We start from the raw sequence: 23,945 nt of genomic DNA on the forward strand, positions 1-23,945 counted from the left end.
GTTAGTAACCTGATGGCTGTTATCTGACCAGCATATCTTATAGCTGCTATAGACATTGACCCTTTGCATGCTTTAAAATATGCATCAGGGAATCTGTGATTACTACTTTGTTTCTTGGCTGAGAAAGTCTCAACTCCCTACTTTTAAGTAAGATCATCTCTTGTTGCTGTTCAGTGAACTCTGGTTGGATAGAATGTTCTTGATCTTATTCTCCAGAAATTCTTTAGCTAGTTTCATTACATCAGATTTATTATTTTTTCCATGGTCTTTTCACTATAAAGATGAAATGATAATATAGTCTGAACTGTAATGCAGCAACAAAATATATACGGAGGCTTTGCACAATTTTGGATGTGAAAAAATCATGTGTCGGTATATCCTTTATTCTCTTGATTCTTTTTATAATGTTATATGTTTTGGTCTCCAAAGGGTTAGAGTTTTTCCCTGGTTCATAACATTTAAATGACCTTGTTCCACCTCTTTGACATGCTTTTCTTTCAACAATATTCAAAGCAGAATACCTAAGCTTTCTATAATTCTCAAAGGTATTAACAGATGCCTCTACAGCTGAGAGCTTTAAGCCAACATTTAATTTTACTGCCGCAAAGATGAAGCACTTCTTGCAGTAGGAGGAGATGGCAAGCAAGAAATAAAAAGGCTCAAACAGAGAGGAAGGTTTGCTGATCTTGCCTTGGGGATGGTATGTGTGAGGCTAGTAAGTGGTGTGGGAGAGGGAGAGCAGCTCTTTCCCTAAGCAATTTCCATTGTTTTGTGCAGACTGTTTTGCTGGGATGCAGCAGCATGTTTGGTGTTCTAGATGAGCAATGCCCATAGAAACATAAGTGTGTCTTTTTCAATGGCATTTTATCGACCTGGGCTGTAATCTGTTTCACCAATTCTAGAGCCATTCTGGAGACAATCTGTTTTGTAAATTTAAGTATTCCAAAAGATTCTGTCACCTTCTAGGCCAAATTCAACTGATACATCCTCACTGACTTTCATAGGTTCAGACCTCCATCACTTGTGATGTGTTCATAATTGGGACTGTAGGCATGTAGACAGATCTGTCAGTAACATATGGGGGTCTTATTTGCCAGCTGCTCCCTTTGTGCTGCAGGTGTGAATGAGCGTGGCTGTGCAATATGCTGCATGATCCCCTCAAGCAGAAAGTGTGCTGTTCCTACTGGGTGCCCTCTTCTCTCTCCTGATATTTTCCATATTGTATCAGAAAGCGGCAACTGAGAAGCAATTGCTAAATAATTCATGAAGCTGCAAAATAACTGAACTGGGTTCCAAGACTTAGTGAATACAGATCACAACAGCTCAGAGAATTTGTAAGCAATCTAAATGATTAATCTTGTCCTTTTTTCCTGTTTAAAGTAAGTACAATAGAAAAAAAAAATCCTGAGGAAACAAAGACTTCTTATATGGATATGGATATATTGAAATCAGTCCACTAATTGTGGATTCTGTACTTTAAAATATGGAGCGAAGCAGAAAGTTCCACTGTGATTCCTACGGAAGACCAGTAGAGAGGGTTAATAATTACTGTAAGGCACGTTGTTGCTTTCTTTTAGCTTTCTTTCCTTTTTGTTGCAGTTGCTCAGTCTGTGAATGTAGACTTTCTTATACACTGCATACACTTTCAAAACAATCAAGAAGTTGTTCAGAAAGTAGTATGCTATGATGTAATTTGATTGAGGATTAAATAATTGAAATATTTATTTAGGGGGGAAAAAAAAAACCTCTCCAGGTCAAGACGCCCTTCTAGCACAGAAAAACAGTTGCCTAATTATATGCACATATATAACTATACATTTACACTGGCCAGAGCTTATAAACAATGGCCCTGGTCTGACAAAAAGCTGAAGCACATGTAGGATTTTTTTCTTGGGATTCAAAGGAGCTTTGCCTTTGACTTTAACTAAAATGATGGAGGGGCCTGATTTTTTCCTACAATTTCTAGAATAGTAGTATTTTCTACCTGTACAGTATAGTGTGAATAAAAGAAAAAAATAGAGGAGATTTAGAGATGGGAGAGCAAAGCAGGGACACATACATAGATAAGGAATTTCTTGCCCCAGGATTTTTTTCAAAACAATATCAGAGCAGAAAACTGAGTCCAGGCATCCTGGTTGCTTTATATTGCCCCACTCTGTCCACCATATGACTATTCAACTGGTCTGTGGCTGTGCCAAAAGAATACACAGCTGCTTCTCTAGTGACTGTCCTTCTATTAACAATGGCCTCATTTAGCTTAGAGAAGAGAAGGCTCCGGGGAGACCTCATTATGGCCTTCCAGTACTTGAAGGGAGCATATAAACAGGAGGGGCAATGGCTGTTTACAAGGGTAAGGACAAGGGGGAATGGTTTTAAACTGAGACAGGGGAGGTTTAGGTTGGTGTTAGAAAGTTTTTCACACAGAGGTTGGTGACTCACTGGAACAGGTTGCCCAAGGAGGCTGTGGATGCCCCATCCCTGGAGGCATTCCAGGCCAGGCTGGATGTGGCTCTGGGCAGCCTGGTCTGGTGGTTGGCAACCCTGCACATAGCAGGGGGGTTGAAACTAAATGATCTAAAGAGATTGCTCTTGGAAAGAGAGGCTATCCAATGTCATACATCAGGCTCTAGGCAAGCCATGGCTGAAAAAGCAGGTAATCATCAGGACCATGTAAATAAAGAATGTTTGTGCACAGCCAGCTGGCTGCTTTTTGGGAAGCCAGGTTGTAATGGGAGCCTTTACACTCATGTAAGTGTGCGATGTGACTTTTTCCAGACAAAGCTCTCCAAACCCAGCTGGGACATGCTGAGTAAATAGAGGAAAAACAGAAATGTTATGAAAAATTAGGTGAAAAATGAGAGAAATCTACCTGTTGTTAACTGAGTGAAATCTTTCTCTGGATTGTTCACAGAAGCTCTTAGAAAGAAGGGAGGGAATTTGGAAAACCCGGAAGCTCTATTGTTTCTTCAATCAGAGGACAAAATTACATCAGTCATATGTCCTACACCTTTTCTTTAAAACTGAGAACTCTTGCCTATTTAGGATGTCAGAAAAGGACTCAGGTCAGTGCCACAAAGTGTGCCTTCCTCAGAAATTTGTCTTCATCTTGGGGCGCTGCTTTCCAGAGCTGTTTCACGGAGTCACAACTGCACACTGTTTTATTACCACATACCGCATGCAGCACTGGAATGTCACACACGTGCTACATCAAGGCTAACAGAAACAGACCTTTACTCTTTCCTTTTATCTGCCATCTGAGACTCTGAAAGAGCTGCTTAGTGGGCATTACTTTAATTTGCAGTTAAGGATGTGATCAGTACCACAGAGTTTGATATGGAACAACAGTCAGGATACTCAGTGTTTGGGATTCCTGTTTTCCTCCAGTAAATGTTTTTTTTGTTTTGTTTGTTTGTTTGTTTGTTTGTTTCCCTCAACACAGCCCCAACAGGCATTAACTGTGGGCCCTAAATAACATCAAATATAGCAGTGTCCCACTGCTGCTTTCCAGACCAAGTTTCTCCTTGTGCTAGGGAGTTGATTTTGCTCTCCATTTGTCTCCATGGAATCTGAATGTACTTTCCTCAACAGTTCCAACTCAACAGGCAGAATTGAGTGCACCTTCAGCAAGTTTGCTGATGACACCAAGCTGAATGGTGTGGTCGACACAATGGAAGGAAGGGATGCCATTCAGAGGGACCTGAACAGACTCAAAAGGTGGGCCTGGGAACCTCTAATGAGGTTCAACACAAGGTTTTGCACTTGGGCCAGAGGAGCCCCAGGCAGAGGGAGGAGCAACCCTTGAGAGTATCCCTGCATAGAAAGACCTGGGAGTCCTGGCGGATGAAAGACTGAACATGAGCCAGCAGTTTGGAAAGCAAATGGTATCTTGATCTCCATCAGAAGAGGGGTGGCCAGCAGGGACAGGGAGATGATTGTCCCTCTCTACTCTGCCCTTGTGAGGCCCCATCTGGAGTACTGTGTCCAGGTCTGGAGCCCCCAGTACAAGAAAGACAGAGAGCTGTTGGAGATGGTCCAGAGGAGGGCCACAAAGATGATCAGAGGGCTGGAGCACCTCCCCTACGAAGACAGGCTGAGGAAGCTGGGCTTGTTCAGGCTGGAGAAAAGAAGGCTGTGGGGTGACGTCTTTGCAGCCTTTCAGTACCTGAAGGGAGCCTACAAACAGGAGGAGAGTCAACTCTTTACAAGTGTAGATAATGGCAGGACAAGGGGAAAAGATTTTTAGTTGAAGGAGGGAAGATTTAGGTTGGATGTCAGGGGGAAGTTCTTTACCAAAAGAGTGGTGAGGTGCTGAAACAGGCTGCCTAGAGAAGCTGTGGATGCCCCATCCCTGGAGGTGTTCAAGGCCAGGTTGGAAGGGGCCGTGGGCAGCCTGATCTAGTATTAGATATGAAGGCCCTGCAAGTGGCAGGGGGGTTGGAGCTTGATGATCTTTGAGGTCCCTTCCAACCCAAGACATTCTATGATTCTATGATTCCAGGTATAAACAGCTCTAGAAATATTTGACTTCTTGAGCAGTTGTGGTAATAGCACAAAAGTATAGGAATGATGTTTTAGCCATTGTCAAGGGTACATCTCTAGAAATCTTACTAGTGCCTGTTGCTTATCCCTCTTTATTTTAAAGACAATTCTCTCCATCCTCTTTAGCATACAAAGGGCTCTGTGTCCCTGCTTTTGCCGTAGCATGGTCCCTGGCATTCTGTTACACTAGTGGATCTGAAGCCCACATGCCATATTCCTTGTTTTCTGAATTCTGATAAAGACTACATAAATATATTAACATTTTCATATTGTGGTGCCCATCACCTTTTTCCTCATGTTGAGAAATTGATTTGTACTTTCCTCTCCCTTCTTGCTCATATTTAACCCCGTGTCCATATTTGTTTTCTCTCTGAGTTAAAATGAAAATGGTCCGGACCATGGATGCATCAAACGTTATTTCCAGTGAAATTATACAATTCACTGAATGCACAGTTCATGTGCTACCATGTGGTAGATAGAAAATTGCCAAGTTTAGTGTTCAGCCTTGCTTTACCTAGCCAGGAGAGCAAACGCAACTTGGTGGAATCATCTGATGAAAACTTCTTGCATCATGGTGATGAGAAGCCAAGGACAACACATTTCTCAGCAGATATGAGCTGGCTTTTCTTCTTTTTTTCCCCTCCTCTGAACAAAAAAAAGAAGGTGCTTGGAGTTGTCTTAAGAACTGAGGCATCTTAGTACGGATGGTATGATAGAGAAGAAAAAATCTAAAAAGGATCTGCTGACTTTGTTACAGCAACAAAACTCGAGACATTTCCCACTTACCATTTATTGTTCTCCTGTTTCAGAAGTGCAGGGCTATAATTCAAATAAACAATAAACAGAGAAGAATTCTCTCTTGGGCTGAGTAAGAGAGGAAGTCTTTGCACCCTTCCCATGTCCCTGTGGAAGTTACCAGTGCCTCTGCTGAGCTCTCATGTAACTATTTCTAAGAATCTGTAAGCCATGTGAAGGAGCAATGCTGTCAGGTCTTAAGTATTTGTGGTGGTTTAATACCGCTTCCTTCCCCTAAACTGCTGTTATAATACAGGAATGTTACATTTTCTTTCAGAAACTGATACTTCTGTCTGCAAGTGATCAGGGAGAATCATTTCCCTGTTACTTAGATCTCAAGAGCTGAAAGGAAAAGCAGAATGCTAGTGGTGGCTGAAAACTCCTGCAGCCTATCTTGAGTGCATGGGGCTTGGCAGTATTGGAACATCTCTGCAGCAATGCAACTGAAGCAGACTGCATCTGAACACAGGAAATTCCCCTGCCCTCTGTAAGAGAACTTTTGTTGAGGATTGTGTTAAGGGCTCCTCTATGTTCTGTATGTCACAATGATTGGCTATGCCCTGTCTGGGGGATCTGGTGAAATGAAGGCTGGACTTAGGTGTAGCTGGGCAGATGGGTCACGTGTCCTGTTTGACTTCTTATGTTATGATCAATTTTCATCTCTATTAAGAGGACGATTCCTGAGAGAAATCTCAGGGAATGGAAGGAGCTGGCAGTCTTGTGCAGTTTGTGCAGAAAAGCTGCTGCTTTGTATTGTTCTTTTTCCTGGAGAAAACATCTGCTTTCTGATGAGTGCAGCACGACGTCAGTTTTTTTGAAAATAAGCCATTTCCAGAGGCTGACTGCTCCGAGAAGAGGCAGCAGCCTGCCAGGGTAAAGAATTTACCCACTACCTCCTTAATATGACAGTCAACTGACTGAGCTCTCTGTGCCCTGCGAATGAGTTGGCAGTCCTTTGACAGCCCTCTGAGGGCTCTGAGAGCCTTCTGAGGTATGATCAAGGCTGCCTGCAAGGGTTTGTTTTGAATTGCAGGCTGTTGAACTGAGAATTACTGAGGTCTTCCTGCACTGGCTGAGCAGGGAGACCAGCTTCTCTTTTTCCCCAGGCAGAAGATAGTAACTTTGTGTGGAAAAGCTGGTATAATCTACTTTTCTGATTTTTAGTGGTGATAATGGCCAGGGATAAGGGCTGCAGTGAGCAAGACACTGTTAAGCTAATCCATGCCCTGCAGATCCCCCGTTTGTAGAGATGACAAGAGCCAACAGATGTGGGAATGGAGCTGCGAGTACAGGAAAGATGGGCTCATCTTCACATAAACCCATATCACAGTGATCTTGATGGGCATGGGAGGCTGGCAAGCCACAGTCAGTATGAAAGCTGCTGCAGGCATAGCTCTGGCCCAGCTGCAGCGGGGTGCTGACGAGTCAGCAACTGTGTCAGTTGTACATACAGGAAGGGGAACCGTGCTTGCTGCTACCCCACACTCCCCATTCTCCTCCACTTTCTTTTCTTTCTCCCTTCCTCCTCTCGCAGATGCCACGGGCTGATGTCTTTGTCACAGAAAAGCTCAGGGCAGCAAACTGGGCCTTATCCAGATGGAAACTTCTGCTGGTGTGCAGCTCATGGAAGGGACACTGCCCCAGGCCATTGATTTTTAGGCCACTCCCAGCCTTTCCTACCTGCCTGTTTTGCTTAGACTCCAGGAAGACAGTTTTCCAGGGGCATCAGACCTCGTAAGGCCTCGTGCTCTAATGGTCTAAATTAGCCCTGCCCTTTAAGTTTACTAAATTACTCAAAGAACAGGCAGCCTAAGTAACTCCTCATGTCTTCTCCACACACCCAATTCAGAGGGACTTTGGTGTGGCTGAGCACTCCCCACTCATCCAGACATTTCGCTCTCATTGCTCTTTATTCTGCCTGACTGCAGTCCATGCTTTCCGGGTGTTTGGTGGAGGGATGATTTCAAATGGGACTTCTGAATTCTTTTTGCTTATTGTGGGAGGAGCCTAATAACACAGTGGGTCAGACGTGGCTATGGCCTGAAGCCCTGTGGCTGGCACAATTTTCTGGCTATGCCAACATTTTGTGGACTAGTTTTTGTGAGAGACTCTGAGAAAATACTTGTTTGCAAATCACTTAAAGCAAAGGATTCTAATTCTGGTATCAAGACTCTGTTTCAGGAAAAGAGCAGAACATTTCCTTCCTATGGCTAGGTGGAGGGGCTGGTGTAGGACAGGCAGATACTGGGACAGGTAGCCAGACAGAAAGGAAACTGAGAAAATGTTATGGATTGAATAAGGGATTAAAAACTAAAAATAAAATCATCAACAACAACAAACCAAACCAAAATCAGAGTCAGGACTGCCTTCTGCTACAATGTTAGTGTCGAACACTGTTGCATTCTGCAGAAAGCTGAAGGTTCTGTGAGATGTTGGTGCATTTTAGCCCATTCATGAGACACAGGGCTGAGTGCTGTTCTGATGGATTTAATGCCTCCTTGCTCACTTGTGAAGAGCTAAGGCAGCAAAAATCCCCCTCTCTTTTCCATAACAGCAGAGAGGAGTATTTAAAATATTATTATTTGACGATTAATTGACTAGAAGCTAAATTTATCAACCTGAAAATAATCTACGAGGAAAGTTCTACTTAGTCTGCAAGTTTTAATAACTATTTTCTCTCTTTTCTGGCCTCATGGCCTTCATTACTCCTCCTCTTTTGAACACTTACAAAACTGCTGATGGGGAAGGTAAGAATTGGTTTGAGCCCACTGGTGCAGAAAAGTTTATCGTTTTCGATTCTTCTCCTGCATTGGCCAACTGGTGGAAAATTACTTTTTGCTCCTGGAACAATACCAGAACAGGTTGGGTTTTTTTAGGAAAAAAAGAAGGAAAAAAAAAAAAAAAAGGAAAAAAAGATGGAGTACATATTAATTGGATGATTTACAAAGCTCTTTTGCAACTGTAACTTTTTTCCCCCAATTTTACTTCGAAGCGTTATAATTGTTGGCTTGATGAATTTTCGCGCTCAAGAGCACTTGAAATGAATTGACTTAGACTCAATTGATAATTTAAATTCTTTATATGTATCCTACGGATGGGCATTTCCCTTGTCCTCTGATCATCTGTACAATAATAATCTACTGTGGTCTTCCTGAACATGGCTTGTATAGGGCTTATTTTTAGGTAGGCCTCCTACCACTACACTTTAAACCCGAGACAGAAGCAAGAAGGATTCTTCTCCAAATCTAAGTTGAAATGGTCTGCCAATTTTCTCAGTTGTTTTCAGAGAGGATTTAAATATATTGTCCTTATCCATCTGTAACAGTTTTTACAAAATAAATCACGATGTCCTTGTCAAACCCAAGAACTTAACTAGACTATGCATCCACTTTGCTGACTATGAACTTATTCCATCTTATTTCATGGTGGCATTTCTCTTCATTTCCTCTTTTGCATTATGGCGTTTGAGTGATAAAATATTTATTAGGCTGAATTTCTCTCTTGCCTTGAGAACACAAACACAAGTCATAGAGTAGAACTGCAATATCTGATATGGTTGGGCCAGTTAATTTAGTGAAAGTTATGTGCCTATGTAGAGAAGCTTTGTAGAACCACCAGGACTACCTGAGGAGCAGATATATAGAGATCAAAGAATAGAATTAAACCAGATGCTGAGCTGAAGGGTACAAATACAAAGTGCAGGCAGATCAGAGGTTTCTCAAGGAAACAGTCCTGAAGAAAAGGGGGCATCTAAGATTTAAACTGAATGATTACTCAGTTCAGTGGTATTGAAAAAGGTTTCTGATTGCATTATAGGGTACAGATACAAAGCAATTTCTCCCAGGGCAAAGAGGTTATTTTTGCCACTTTTCATTGTATAGAGAAGACTGTATAAAATTTCGTGCATGCAGTTTTGGTCTCCATTTTCTGAAAAGAAATTTCAGATGACATGTAACTCAGACTAAAAGGAGGTCAGCTACAAGGATAAGTTTTAAGAATATGACTCAGGAAGGACTTAGTCCCCACTGTTCTCTATGGTTTAATGAGGAAAAAAGAAAAGATTAGCAGCAAAAAGAGATGAAGAAGGAGGAAAGCCGTGTATGTTACTAATTGGCATGCGTGTTTTCAATTTCAATATAGAAACAACAGGAGGAACTGGTAGTCCTTTCAGGATATAGGTAAGATATACTTTTTGGGTAGACACGTATGTTTTGGCATACATATGAAGATATAAAGCACTTGGCCTGGGTATAATGAAAACACAATTCCTTAGGTGCATCAGTTGGGTGCTTTTGGAAAATAAAAAATGCACTTTCAATTCAATCCTTTTAAGCTTAAATACTGCTATAAAACCTTAGTCATGGAGAGAAGAGTCACACTTGAGGAGGGAAGTCATTTTAAGAGAGTCCTGAGAAATAAACAAGAACTGGAGCTAACATATTTCTGAGGAAACTGAACCTTATTTTGTTTTCCCCACTGCATTCACCTTTGTATAAACTACCACACCACCCACAAATCATTGGAAGATACAGTAGTATTCTCTTGGGGATCTGTCAGCCATCTTAGGGGGAAAAAAAGTAAGCATATGATTTTTTATGATCCTTTGTTTTCCGGGTCTTCTGTGAAATCAAAATAGAGCTGTGTTTTTATATATGCGTACTAAATATGAGTAGGTGTCTTATGCAGACTTGTGAATTTTTTCTGCCCAGCTGTGAGCATGAGAAGAGGAACAGTGCTATGGGCAGACTTTGCATGCAAATCTCGGTTCCACAACTCAGTCCATGTCTGTTACAGCTGACCTCTACTTTTTAGGAAGCTCTGGGCTGATTTGAGAACCAAATACGGAAATAAACTGAACAACCACAGCTGAAAGCACAAAGCTCCACAGTTTACCCCCTGTTTTACTCTATACAATTTTTTGGTCTTGAAGGGTTGTTGAATATGCAGTAATAAAAGGCAGAACATATTTCTCAATGTTAGCTGATGTTATTGGAGTCTGATTTAGATTGTTTGGGAGAGAGAGAGACAGGCTATGCTTCTAGATTATCTGTCCAGATTCATCATTTCTAATGGGATAATTAAGTAGCAGTCTTATCAGAAGATGACCTTTAATGACCAGCTTATGAAATTCACTATCCATCTCTTTAGCATAAAGATGCAGAATTCTACACACTGCCTTAGAAGGCAGGGGCTCTGTCTGTTGGAGCACAAAGCCTTGGAAAGTCCTGCTGTGCTGTTGAGAATGAAGGCAAGTGAGGTGTATGTGGTCTGCAAGTGTGATTGATTGAGAATGTTCAAGCATCGTTATTCATTCATGAGATCTCACCTAGGTAACATGACCATTCCCAAACTCCTGAGAAATTTTACAGTACTGTCTTTTATAGTCTCTTGGCTGCTGTAAGCAGTGTTGTCACCTAGACTTACACAGATTTGTCTTTAAGCCTGTGTTAAAGTTGTTTTTAAAGTCCACTGGACTTGTTTTATGTCTTCTGAACACACGGTATCTGCAGATAATTAACTCACTGTAAAAAGACAGTTGTTACGGAAAAGCTAGAAAGCCCATTCTTCCCTCAGGCTAGATCTTACATGGGGCCTGCTGAAGTCATATCAGGCCATCACATAACTTATTTTTAATTGACTGAATCTGTTGCTTCAGGGTCACGTTATTGCTAAGAAATCTGAGGTGATTTATGTCACACATGTGCAGCTTCGACACACGAAGGTGCTGCAGACACATTGAGATGCTGTGATCAACGATGAGACAGAGGCAATCCCCTTGTAAGGCAGCATGTCCCCCAGGCTTCCTGCCCTGAATGATGAATGACAGGGACACTGAAGAACTGAAGATTCTCAGTACAAAGTTTGTAGAGGCTTTCCCTTCAAAGCTATCTCCTGAAATGACAAAAACTAAAACTTGCCTTAATGACAGGAGTGCTGGCAGTTCTCCAGAAGCCTGGAGGCCTTAGACAGTTGACACTGGCAGTATCTTAGAACAGAACTTATGTAGAGCAAAATCTACAAGGTGGGACAAGTGGAGGGTAGTACTATTTGATGGAACTGTGGGAGCATCGCCATCAAGTACAAGACCCTGGAAGCAGTGACTCATTCATACAGTTCATGTCCTCGCTTATAGGGTACACTGTGACCCCAAAGCACTGAGTGTTGCTGACAAGTACTGCCTTCTACTGACAAGTACTATCCTTCTACTGAACATTTTGACACTCCATCCCCCAAATAAATTTTTTTGAACATCCTTGGAGAAGACAGAAGACTAGCTACCCTCTCTCATTTTCCTTTCTTTTGTTGGATTATGAAAGAACATAAACAGGCAATTAGATATTGACAGTAACTCTAACGTTCCAAAGAGTTAACGGATAACTGCTGTGGTCTGATAGGAGATCCCTAATGAATACAAGGACTTCCTCATAGCTTTCTTAGGAAAGAAGAACATGAGGAGGAAGTGGCTTGTGCATGACTCGAGTCACATTAAAGGCCATTAGAAAATATGCTGAAGTAGACTCGCCTGATTGGTATTTTAAGAGTTTTATCTCCCTCACCTGTAGCAAAACTCATGCAGTTTACCAGTTATGACAGGAAGGATATCTAGCAGACTTTAAGTAGTAAGAGTTTAATGTTAGCATCTGCATTTTCTCAGCATCACTCTGACAGTAGATCTGTAAAAGAGATACCAGCTCTGCAGGGATCTAGAGCCACGATGTGCTAAGAAGGTTTGTTTTGTTTTGTTTTGTTTTGTTTTGTTTTGTTTTGAGGTTGTAATATGCACACACAAAGCATCTCAGACCCACATTTTTATGTTGAAGTTTTTGCATGTAAGGAGGAAAAGAAAGTAGTCAGAAAATATTTTAACATTGGCTAAACACAGCAGACAGGTACAGTATTCCTACTATGTTTTTTTTTAGGCAGAATTTCATGATAAATTTGTCAGTGTACATACAATAATGGGGTCACTGTGTGACCGTGTTTCTCTGGACTAATGGTGTCTGTGATGTATTGGCTTCAAATCTGCTTTATTAAATTTCTTCTCCTGAGTCAGATCTTTGGATGGTGAGAATGATTGCAGCCTTGGCAGATCATCTACCCTTGTTATAATTTTAAGTTAGAAAAGAAAATCAAAACTAGCTGGATGCAGCTGTGTGTATTCCTTCATATAAATTATTGAGTTGCATTCCCTTCTATTTTGACTTCGGCCCTTCAGCCAACTGATATTTGTTTGACACTTTCCAATTGCGCTTGACTAGAGACTTAACTAGACTTAAGTATGGCCTAGACTAAACTAAACAGATACAAACAAATAAAAAGTGGAAAATGATATATAAATAACTGCTTCAGTGGTGCTTAGAGTGAGATCCAAGGAAGAAGTGAATGGTCATATTACTGATATTGTTATATGTAGGTCATGGTAGTAGAGATAAACTGCTTTGGCAGGTTAAAGCTCTATATTCTACCTGATTTTGAATTTATAATATTGTTGTCGATGAAATTCATAGTGATTAACATACGGGTGTGGAAGAAGGCTAACAACCATTGCTAAAGTTTTTTAGTGGGGCTTGTAGCATGGAAATAGCCTCAGGCTGATTTCCTTCTCTATTCAGCTAAAATAGCTGCATTTGTTTGCTCCAAGATAGTAGTAGTTTGAAGTTTGTGGTCCAGTTTGAAAGTATTATGAGCCGCAGGGCAAGGAGTTGGACCCAGAGCTGCAGTTTTCTCCCTGTCTCTCCCTACTTCCCATCAGAACGCTGCTTATTACCAGAGACCTGAACCCAAATGCCTCAACTGAATAAATATTTATTGTAATAAAATCAGATCCTGCAGTTGGATCTTAAAGTGGGTCAGGGACCATGCTCTGGGCTGTTGTTTAGCTGTGCTTCAGCATGATCTGAAAGATGAGTGGGAGAGGATGCAGCTAATGTGCTGTGTGACCTTCAGTGAGTGACTTCAAGTCTTTGTGTCTCTGTTTCCCGTAACTTGAAATGAAGATTGTCACGCATACCTCTAAAACCGCTGTTCAGGTTTCTGGATGTGATCAATTATTTAAATGCTGATGATAACTCTAAATGTTGCTGACTTTCCGGGGTGGTCTTTTAGATTTACACCACAGATCTAGCCAAGATAAGGAAGCCTTAAAGTGTGCTTAGTAAAGTGGTACCCTACTCTGACGCAAAGTAAGAAATTTCTTTCAAGATTGATAGAAAGTTTAAATCTTCTGCTTTTTGAACTGATTTAACTATTTTTAACTGCATGCTTCAAGCAAACAAATTCTTCGGCAGTGTTGTGTATGAGTTACAACGAGTTTATTCACACCACCAAGAAAGGAAAATAAGATGAATATCAGCTACTATTTCAGCATAATGTGAGGCTCAAAGTGACTGAACCGAGGATGATTAAATCTTTCTTGCCCCTCACCCACTGCCCTCAAGAACGTTTTGGTTAAATTGACAGAGCTGTCCTTATGCTTTTACTCATGTGAACCATGTCACAAGGCTGGATTGCCCTATAGGAAGGGCAAAAAGACTTGATCATTGACAGAGTACAGTATCTTCAAATATCTCTTGCTTTGTTTCACCTTTGCAATTCTATTTACCATTTTGGAAGCAGATGGTGGATTCTTGCAGCTAGTAGCAAAATGGGCAGGAGTATGGAGGAGGAATGTTTAGAATGAAGCTCTGGACTGTGGAAGCCCAGATGTCTTAAACAGCTTCTTGGCTCTGAAAATCATTGTAATTCACTGCCTTTTAAATTGCCTGGCTTAGTGGAGTGGGATATATTCCGTAACACTGTGACACTTCTAGGGTATGACTTGTGGTACATTTTGAAGGTGAAATACTGCCTCAGTTCCTCTCCTCTTCCTCTTTGAAATTCTGTTTAATTCTACATGACATACCATACACTTGGCAGGAGCTCTGCCTCTGGAGCTGAACCCTGTTGTGCTGGGTGCTGCACTATATAATCTAAATATCTGTGCTAGGATTTGCACAGAGCAGGTACAAAATGTTATCAGATTACAAGAAATTGGAAAATAATGATTTTTTTTAAAAGAGACTTTTCTCCTGTGCTGCATAAACAATACGGGAATGTGTGGGGCAGCAAAGGAGCAATGTTTCAAGTTTGAAATGTAGGGTGAGATTTCATTTTGCAGCATGCTTAAAGCACAAGAAACAAGAAATCAAGGATGTGATCAGACCATGTTATTCTGCTCTTTGCTTGCTTAGTGCCATCACAGCTTTGCTGCTACAGGCTGTGATTTTTGTCAGCTGTTAAACTTAATTTAACTTTGTCTGTTTTGGATGAAGGGTCACCCTGGGAATCTCAGAGCAAAGACAGTGATGAGCCCCCCAGCAGGGAATGTTCTCCTCTTCCGGGGCTGACCTGGCCTGGTGACACTAGTGGCAAAATGCTGTTTGACACAGGCTGCTGGATTCCGTTTGGCAGATGAGCTGCGTGTGACCTGCAGTGCTCCTCCTGCTCAGGCTCAGGAGGGCATCGGGGCTTCTTGTAGCTCCATTACCATTGTTCCCAAAGGCCTGCAGGATAACAGAGAGGTGGTACCAGGCAGCCATATCCTTGCTTGTGAAGTTATTTCTATTCCCCTGGAACCATTATGTTAGGGACAGTTTTTCACCCCATTTCAGGGTAAGAAGGATCCCCATCTGTTGGCTTGACTCCAATCTCCATCTGAAGGAATTCACCACCTGCTGCTTACAGCTGGAATCCAGACACATTCCAGTTAAACCTTCCCCTCCAGCAGAATCACAGGTGATAAAAAACGTTTTGCACACAGGATTTCCCATTAGATAAATCTTTCTTAACACTGGTTAAAAGTGTCACTCTAAAACAGTGGTACCAAATGCCCTTCTTTGGGAAAACACTCTGCCTTTGAAGCATTGAGGCCCAAGGCTCTGGTGAAAATCGAGGAGAAGGAGTAAGTATGGAAGCAAGGGTTCCTGTTTTTAAATAATCAGAATTGACTGGGGGGCCCTTTACTAACTGGTTGCCATTGACATACTTTGTGTCCTGCTCTGATTTTTAGGGTAAATATCAATCCAAATGATGTTTCAGGAGCTGACCCTGTGCGTATGATGAGGTCTCCTAGGTAGCAGTCGTTTGCACACTCCCACTCTTCCAATACGCACTCAGATTTCTGTCAGGGTAAAGCTGTCGCTTGTGCCTTGTCACCTGCTGTGCTATTTTTCTTAACATAGCTTCGTCCCAGGTCCTCTTTTCAGAGCACACAGCACAGATGTCATGTTTCCTTTACGTTAGGGTTAGACTTGTGAAGAAATAATCTGTGGGGCTCTTGTACAAAATTCTCACACTTTTTGAATATTTTTTTTAACTTAGTTTCCATAGGCGACAAGGATCTGCATGTAAGCTGAAAGAAGCCTCGGTCATTCCTTCCTAAAGTACTGTGGGCATATTCATTATTGCTGCAGGCTCTGTTTTCAAATCCTGTTCTGATCAGAGTGCATTAAATGCAAACCGTGTCCTGTGCAGTCTCTATCGGCAGTTTTACTTAATGGTAGATGTTCCCTTGGACTGTGTGGGACTCTCTACCAACCCACGAATTTTTATCTTTTTTATAACCTTATGTCCAATTCTGATACAAGTAGATGTATGAAGCAATAGAAGTGAAAAGGCCAAGCCAGGGGATGGAAATACCATCTGTTGCAGAATGCACTTACATGTGCACACGCTTTCTTAAAATATATTCTAGAGGGAAGAAATGCATTTGAGAGGGGAAGAAAAAACAAAGTCGTGTACGTTATCCACGTTCTGTGTGAATACACACTAAATCAGAACGACAGAACTATAGAGCCAATTTCAAACGTGGCCTTGAAGTTTGACCGCTGGCTGGAGGTCAAGCTGCTGGGTTACAGGGTTGCTCAGCTTAGATGATGGATAAAATCCATTCACCTACCAAAAAAAAAAAAAAAAAAAAAAAAAAAAAGGCACTGGGGAAGTTGGAAAATCACAACTACATAATTTCCGAAGCAGCAAGGATTCAGAAATTTCATTTCCAGCTCTGTCGCTGACTCAGCATACATTCTTAGTGGAGTCATAAGGTTAAAGCTTCAGTGAATTCCCATTCATTTTGAAGGTCTCAACATCTGAAAAGCCTTGGTCTTGGAAGTGCTATAAACTTTCAAGCTTGCTGCTGGAGTAAGGCTACTAAAGCACATGGTGGTTCACTTTTGGAGAAGTCTGCAGCTAGAATACCCCACAGCCCCAAGATTTCCTGGCATTAATAATGATGCCTTTATCTGGGTCTGGTTCTCTTCCTGTACGGTGGATATAGTCATGCCTTTAGTTTACACAGTTACTGTAAGGTGTAATTAGAAATACTTTGTTATACCTGAATAATGGATTTTCTAGATAAAATTCAAGGTGTTATTTACACAGTCAAAAGCTCTGATTAATTGATTCTTCAGAAACTGCTCTGTTCTCCATTCCCAGGAGTAATCATGCACGTACTTTTTTCAAGGTATTTGCATGTGTTATAACCATGCATAGGTGTGGAGAGTGCCCCTGACTTATTCTCATCATCAAGTGAAAGCGCACTGGAAGTTAGGCGATCAGAGAGGCTGCGTGTTGAACACAATTTTCTTGCTCTGCCTGAGTGTAGTAGCTGAATGTAGTCCAACACTGAGCCAATTCCATGAGTTTCTTTTCCCTGCCTGCTTTATGGAAGCTATTTGCTCTTGGTGTATCACAAACTGTTTTGATTGCAGGTTCATAGGTGTTAGAATCCTAGAGTTGGGGAGATAGAAATTAATCACCTTAGCATTGTTTATCAGAGAGGTTCAATGGAATTTCTCCAGTTTGCAGTATCAGTACTGAGTGCATTATACAGAAATATACTGCTAATAAAAAGCATGTTGCAGCTCTTTAGATTTAAATTATATCGAGGAATAATAATCCTGATCCTTTACTTGTAATTTTAAGCATGGTCTTTGAGTACCTATCTCTCTGCCAGTATGTCCAATCATGCCATAAGAAGGAGGGCATAAAACATAGAATCATGGAATTGTTTGAGTTGAAAGGGACTCTTAAAGACCATCTAATCCAAATCCCCTGCAATGAACAGGGACACCTACTGCTAGATCAGGTTGCTCAGAGACTAGTCCAACCTGACCTTGAATGTCTCTATAGATGGGGCATCCACCACCCCTCTGGGCAACCTGTTTCCAGTGCCTCACCACTCTCATTGTGAAAAACGTCTTCCTTATATCCAGTCTAAATCTTCCCTCTTTTAATTTGAAACCATCTCCCCTTGTACTGTCCGAACAGACTCTGCTAAAGAGTCTGTCCCCTTCCTTCTTATAGCCCCCCTTCAGGCACTGAGAGGCTGCTATCGGGTCTCCCTAGGGCTTTCTCTTCTTCAGGCTGAACAGCCTCAAATCATAAAAATCCAGAGAAAGATGCCCAGTAAGACTCTGGTTTACCACTAGAACAGTGTTACTGTGTTTGACCACTCTCTTACATTATGCTTACGTTTGTAAGCTAAAAACCAGGCTTTTCCTAACAATCTTATTTTTCCTGTGATAACTCCTGTGACTGGAACCTGACTTGTACTAGAGGAGGTTGTTGTATGAATGTAAACACAAACACAACAGTGGAAACGGAAGGGATAGAAAGACCAGTATTATATTTAGTAAGTGCTTGTTTCTGCTGAGGTGTTAGTATTCATGCCCTGTTTTGTTTTATTTTCTTGAAGATGTAGTGGAAAAAGTGGTGTCTTAGGTCATTCTACTGTTTATCGCTGCATCAGATCAAAGGGCAAAGAATTAGGTTTGTGTTTTCAAAGAGGAGATTGATGCTGACACACAGCTGTCCTTTCCTCCTCCTGAACACAACTTGTGCATGTTTTGCAGATTGTGAGCTTGGCCCTGATTAGGATTTGTAAATAAAACTTCTATTGTCTCTAGCGTTCTGGTGTTTGCACAAAATAAATCATCAACCTTGACTAATTATTTATTTTTTTTCTGCAGGAAGGAGGGGGCAGTGTTACCCATCCATGCATCTGTTTGCAGTAGTAGCTTTACAACTCTAAAAACAAACAAGCCTCACCCAAAAACAGTGTTTGGGTCTCTTGAAGAAGGGGCAATGTATGCTTTAGGATGTTTACCTTGATAAATAAGCAAATTGTATAGACTGGAAGAAAAAAAATCAGAGTGGTACAGTTTACCACTTAAAAAAAAAAAACCCAAACAGTATTTTTAGGGATCTGCACCGAGCACAAATACTTATTTTTAACAAGACTGGAACATTAGGATTTTTTTTTTTTCTTTGTAATCCACATCTTCTTTCATCTCTTGTTATGATCCTTCAGAAGATTGAGATGGATGTGAGAAACCACTCAACTACTTGTGTGCTGATATGAAAGGTTAAAGAAGGTTATCTCAAAGACAAGGTGTGTACTCAGTTTTTTTTTGACACACAAGGCAAATTTAGTTAGAGCATGACAAAATGCCTATGAGGCAACTTGCTGAGCTCTGATCTGTATTCAGTATCAGTTAAGGTTTTAGCATGGGGTCTACATGGAAATATGAATAGCTAAGGGGGAACAGTAGAGAGAGCTTCAGGACAGACTAGATGTGATACTACCTGTAGCCCTACAATTGTTGTAGAGTCAACACACCCCTATGGAAGCGTAGGGGGGTAATGCTGCCATTCTGACTTATGGAATGATGGAATATCTACAGGCACCTCTAACTGTGGGTGGAGTAGGCTGTGTGCCCTCCTTTGAATTTCCTGAGATTTCCTTCCCTTTCCTCTGGCATGTTTTGCTACTTGCACAATGTGGAGGTCAATGTTAAGAGCTGAGGAGGCAGCTGTGATGTATGAAGTCACTTGTTTGTGTGCAGTTATATGCATGTGCATACAGTAAACATAAAAATACACATCATATTGTTAATTACAAGATATTCCATGTTAAGATTACCACTGTGTCCATTTGAGACATGCAATCTCACTTTGTCTGGATCTTCTTCTCTCTTCTTTTTCTTTTTTCTTTCTTTCTTTCTTTCTTATTTTTTTTTTTTCCCAATCTTTTCTCCAGTCCCTTTACAGCCTTTTAGTACTGGAAAATTCAAAGCAAAAAAAGCAGGATTGCCTGACTGGAAAGCTTATAGCATTGTTTTCTCTAGTTAATTTGCTTTGAGCAGAAAATCTGCTCACATAGAAGAGTTATCAAGAAGCTATCAAGAGTTGACATGATGTCTGTGGGTGGAGATGCGATCCCTGTGGTAACCACGTAGGTTGGGTGTCTCAATTCCTTTATGTTATGATGTTATCACATGTAGTCTCTTGTCGGGGGCAGAGATACCACTATCATCTCCAGAGACACAAGCTGTTTTAGTTCAAGAAGGCATTAAGAGGCCCACACAGAGAACTTTAAAGTTGGGAGGGAAAGGAAAACCCATCTGGTGTTACGCACCAGAGGAAATTCTCTGTGGGGTATCAGTAGGCTCTCTACTACCTCCCAAATCTAATTCTTTTTTGGAGTTCTCTAATGAGTCTCCCTGGATTGGTTACTCTTTACTGAAATTCCTGGGAAATGTTTCAGTCTGCTCTTTCTTCATTTCCTCAAGCAGGCTGGTGGAGTTCCTTGTTTTTGTAAATCATGGTCTCTCCCTCTTAGGACAGTTTCTTCCCATTGTAGCAGCTCAGCTACGCAAAAGGACAAATGATTACTCAGAACTTCCTGGAAAGCCTCTATTGTTTGCTTTAGACAGAAATATTCAGGAAGTTCTTCAGCTATTCCAGCACAGCTACACTGGCATCAGTCTTTGGATCTTCCAACTGCACTCACTGCATTTTTGGAAGAACAGATAAAATCATTTTTAGCTCAGTATGAAACCCAAGATATGTCAATGTTGTTCCATGCATTTCAAATGCTGAGACTATTTTCAAGAGCTCCCATGCTTCAGTTAATTGAAAAATATCTCCTCATTTGTTGAGGTGGCAACATGACAATCATGCTTTTCATCCTTCCCCACTGCATCTGCCACCTTTAGACTAACGTGTTCCAGCTCCAGGCCCAAATTTTGCACCTCTGAAGCTCAGTTCCTGTTTCCACACACATTCTCTTAGTAAGTTGGTTAGGCTGCACTCTGTTTCAGCCACTTTCTACAAGGTACAGGCTCAAGCAGCTTGAGTATGTGTACATTAATGGAGAAATCAGAACAAAAATAACTCGAAAGTCTTGACATGGATTCTTTTTAGTCTCATAACCCACAGTAGCTCATTTCAAAGCACTTGAATCTACACAATTAGTTTCATGTGATGAACATTTTCTGTGATGTTGGGTGATGGAACATCCATCTTAGCATCTTCATATCTCAGTGTTACATGTTTCACTCAAAGCCATTTATGGGCAGGGGTGTGCTGGCATGAGTAAGGGAGCAACGAGAGACTGCTGGGAGTAATCTGTGTGTAATGTTTTAATGCTCCAATAGCCGTCACTTACTGATATCAGCCGTTTCTTCCTGCTTCGCCTCTGAGTCCTCCACACCTACATGGTGAGACAGCTACAAGTGAGAGAGAGGTCTACAAAACCAAGAATTCAGATATTGCCAAAAAAGTGATAGATCTAAATAATCAAGGACAGCCATTATAATGTGAAAGTTCTACTGACATATCTAAGTACATCTAAAATTACTAGTATGAGACAGAAGATGTAATATTTTCTTTGTTTGATACAAGTTCTGTTACCGTATTGGCTTCAGCCACTATCAATCATATGACATTTAAAAAGTTGATTACAAAGGTTCTAGAGAAGGATGTATCCTGGCATAGTTTCCACGAGCTCATCCAATATTGTTGTTGTAGACTAAATTTGCAGTCAGCTCTTTAGTTTGCACTCTGTGGCTGCGTTCCCTCCCCACGAAGAAGAGCTGAATGATATTGGAGCTCGCAGGTCTGCACTCAGGTTCATCAGCAGGACTGAGAGGTGAGACTCACAGCTGCTACCTCTCTGAAAGCTCTGAACATCACTGGGATTATGAATGTGAAAAACAGTGTAAACTTCAGAATAGACTCTAATGATTTCCCAGAAAACAAAAACAAAAACAAAAAACAATGCAAAATCAATGCTGAAGCACTTGTGCTTCTGCTGCAGGAGCCACTGCTCTTCAGCCAGGTGATTCTCACCATCAAATACCATTTGGTAGCACCTAATCTAAATGCTTCAGGGCTGAACTGCTTTCCAAATTACCAGTATATTTGTATGGTTGCTCTTTTGTACTTGCTCATGCATGCTTATGCTCTTTAGGTAGGCAATTAATTTGTTTTTTATTCCTCCACAGAAACAAGAATGCTGACAGAAGACGAAGCAAGAAACAATAGCTTCACATTCAGTTCAGGAAGAGTGAGTTGTTTTGTTTTTTTCCTGTTCATCCTTCTGGTATGTCAAAAAGGCCTCCTTCACAAATACATGGGACTAGACAGAGAGTAAGTGCAATTTATAATTTCTATTGTTCTACTGTATCAGGAAACTGAGTAACCTGATTTTGTGAGTGGTCCTTGCTAGTTCTAGATCTCTGTCTTTTCTCTTTGTAAGCAGATCCTGGAAACTTGATCCAAAGTGTCACAAAATACTGAGTTGTACTGAAACAGTAGTTTACTGCCTGGGACAAAATATTAGTCAAGGATGAAATGACAACACTTGACAGCAGTAAGCTTGCCCTGCTCTTTAGTTCTCAAAGGTCATCAAAACTGGGTCATAACTGGAGTTCATTTAGAGCTGTCCTGGTTTACAGTGCATGAAAGCGAATTCAAGTTCTACTTGGCAGGTGTGCTTAACATCAAACCTGCAGGCTTTAGACTATAGGTGCCATTTATATAAAATAATTCTGAATGATTATTGCGGGAAATAAGCTAAAATTTATGTGTATCCTCTATGTTTACAAAACATTGCTGCCAAATTATAGTAATTTATAGCCATTTCAAAACTGGCTTTGAGCCCCACAAATACGATCATGAGGCTTATGAAAACTAAAGACAGTTAACACCTTGCTTGCTTGAGGGAAAAAAAGTGCTCATTTCAACTCTTTAGTGCAAAATTTGTGACATTATTTTTGTTGGGCAAGTTATAAATCATATATATTATAGCTTTTTTTCACTTTTATGTGTTGGGGAATGTGACATCCTTCTGTAGTGCAGCTTTCTAGCCATGACGTTTCTGAAATTGTGAGATGATTATTATTTTGGACCCTTAATCAGAAATTAGTGAAACATTAGCATTCAAAGAATGACAGTAATTATGTATTAACGAGAAAATGACCAGGAAAGAAAAATCTGTAGTAAGAAATACTGCATCCTTGAAGAAAACACATAGAAGTTTTGAATGCTTATATTTTGCTGTGCTCCGTTTCCTGCAGTCGTTACAACTAAGAGGTCAAGCATAAGCTGTTTTCAGGCATTCACAAGCTTTGCTCTGTCTTTTCTGTGTTTGCTAATATAATCTGCTGTTCTGAGAAGGGTACACACACACATGGGAGAGAAGTGTAAGTCTTGAATTTGGTAGGGCAGGACAAAGTCTGCCACCTCATTTCACATGGACCTGTTCACAGTATGATAGTACTTGGAGGGTAGCAACTTCATGTCAAATCCATAGTAATATGGATTGAATTCAAACCAGCAGATCAGAGATTAAGTGATTTCTTTTCCTTTACTAATTCTTTCAACTAACCCATTCTGTTTCCTGGACTAGACTAGATTTGTCATGCAACATGTCTGTGGCTAAACGAATATGTATGAAGTGTGCACCATTTGTTTTAGCAACTGAGCAACTGGTTATGAAAATTGCCTGCTGGAAACATTTTCTACTTAGGCAGATCTGCTTGTAATGTTGTCTTTTTTTTTCCTCCATTTAATTCTTGGTAAGCAATCCTGCTAATAGGTATCCACTCGATTTGTAAGAAGCAATTTGTTTATTGTACTTCGGAATCAATAAGAATTGACTGTTTGTTCAATAAGTCTTGTGGTCATCCAGTCTGTAATTTAGTTACCTAACAAGCACTAGACTAAGTCTCTTCCTTACCTGGATGTATACTTAATATTTTTTTTTAATTAATGGCATTGACTTCCTTAGGCACAGCTTATTTCCACACACAGTCTGTGAGTATTTCTGCAAACAACAGAAGCTCAGTGTTTCCATGAGTAGTAACTACTCGTCTTCATATTCCTGGAAAAATAGCCAGAGGGGAATGAAGGAGGCCAGAACAAATTACAAGCAGGAATGCATGAGTATATCTGTAGCTATTATTTTCCTGTTGTTCTACTATTCTTAGAATATCAGTTGTATGCTTTTTAAAACAGAACAGACTTAATGAGACAGAAGGACAAAGGTAAATGTCTAACAGCTTTGGTGATCGAAGCATGATCTTCTTTAGTTCAGAGTTCAAAAGTCATCTGCTGGGCTAGGATTTGAACTACCATTTAGTTTGTTTCTGAGGTTATGAAAGAAGAATTGCTGAATGCTTTACTTGAAATGGATAGGTTTAAAGCTCCCCAGAAAGTCTTGGTAATCCAGCTATTCGGTACTAATAGTGACAGCCACAAGTTTTATAATCTTTCCTAGACAGTATTTC

At 40.8% G+C, this 23,945-nt stretch overlaps 1 long non-coding RNA gene across 3 annotated transcripts in view; it reads left to right on the plus strand.

Annotated features, from left to right (window-relative positions):
- The window catches only part of LOC112530378, a 327,141-nt gene that overhangs the window by 64,020 nt on the left and 239,176 nt on the right, over positions 1 to 23,945 (plus strand). For all 3 annotated transcript variants that reach the window (XR_003071999.3, XR_005862045.2, XR_006930999.1), the window contains one exon: positions 21,660 to 21,804. This is a non-coding gene — a long non-coding RNA (uncharacterized LOC112530378). The remainder of the gene's footprint in view (positions 1 to 21,659; positions 21,805 to 23,945) is intronic.

Source organism: Gallus gallus, chromosome 1 (genome assembly GCF_016699485.2).
Source record: "Gallus gallus isolate bGalGal1 chromosome 1, bGalGal1.mat.broiler.GRCg7b, whole genome shotgun sequence".
Taxonomy (NCBI): Eukaryota; Metazoa; Chordata; class Aves; order Galliformes; family Phasianidae; genus Gallus; species Gallus gallus.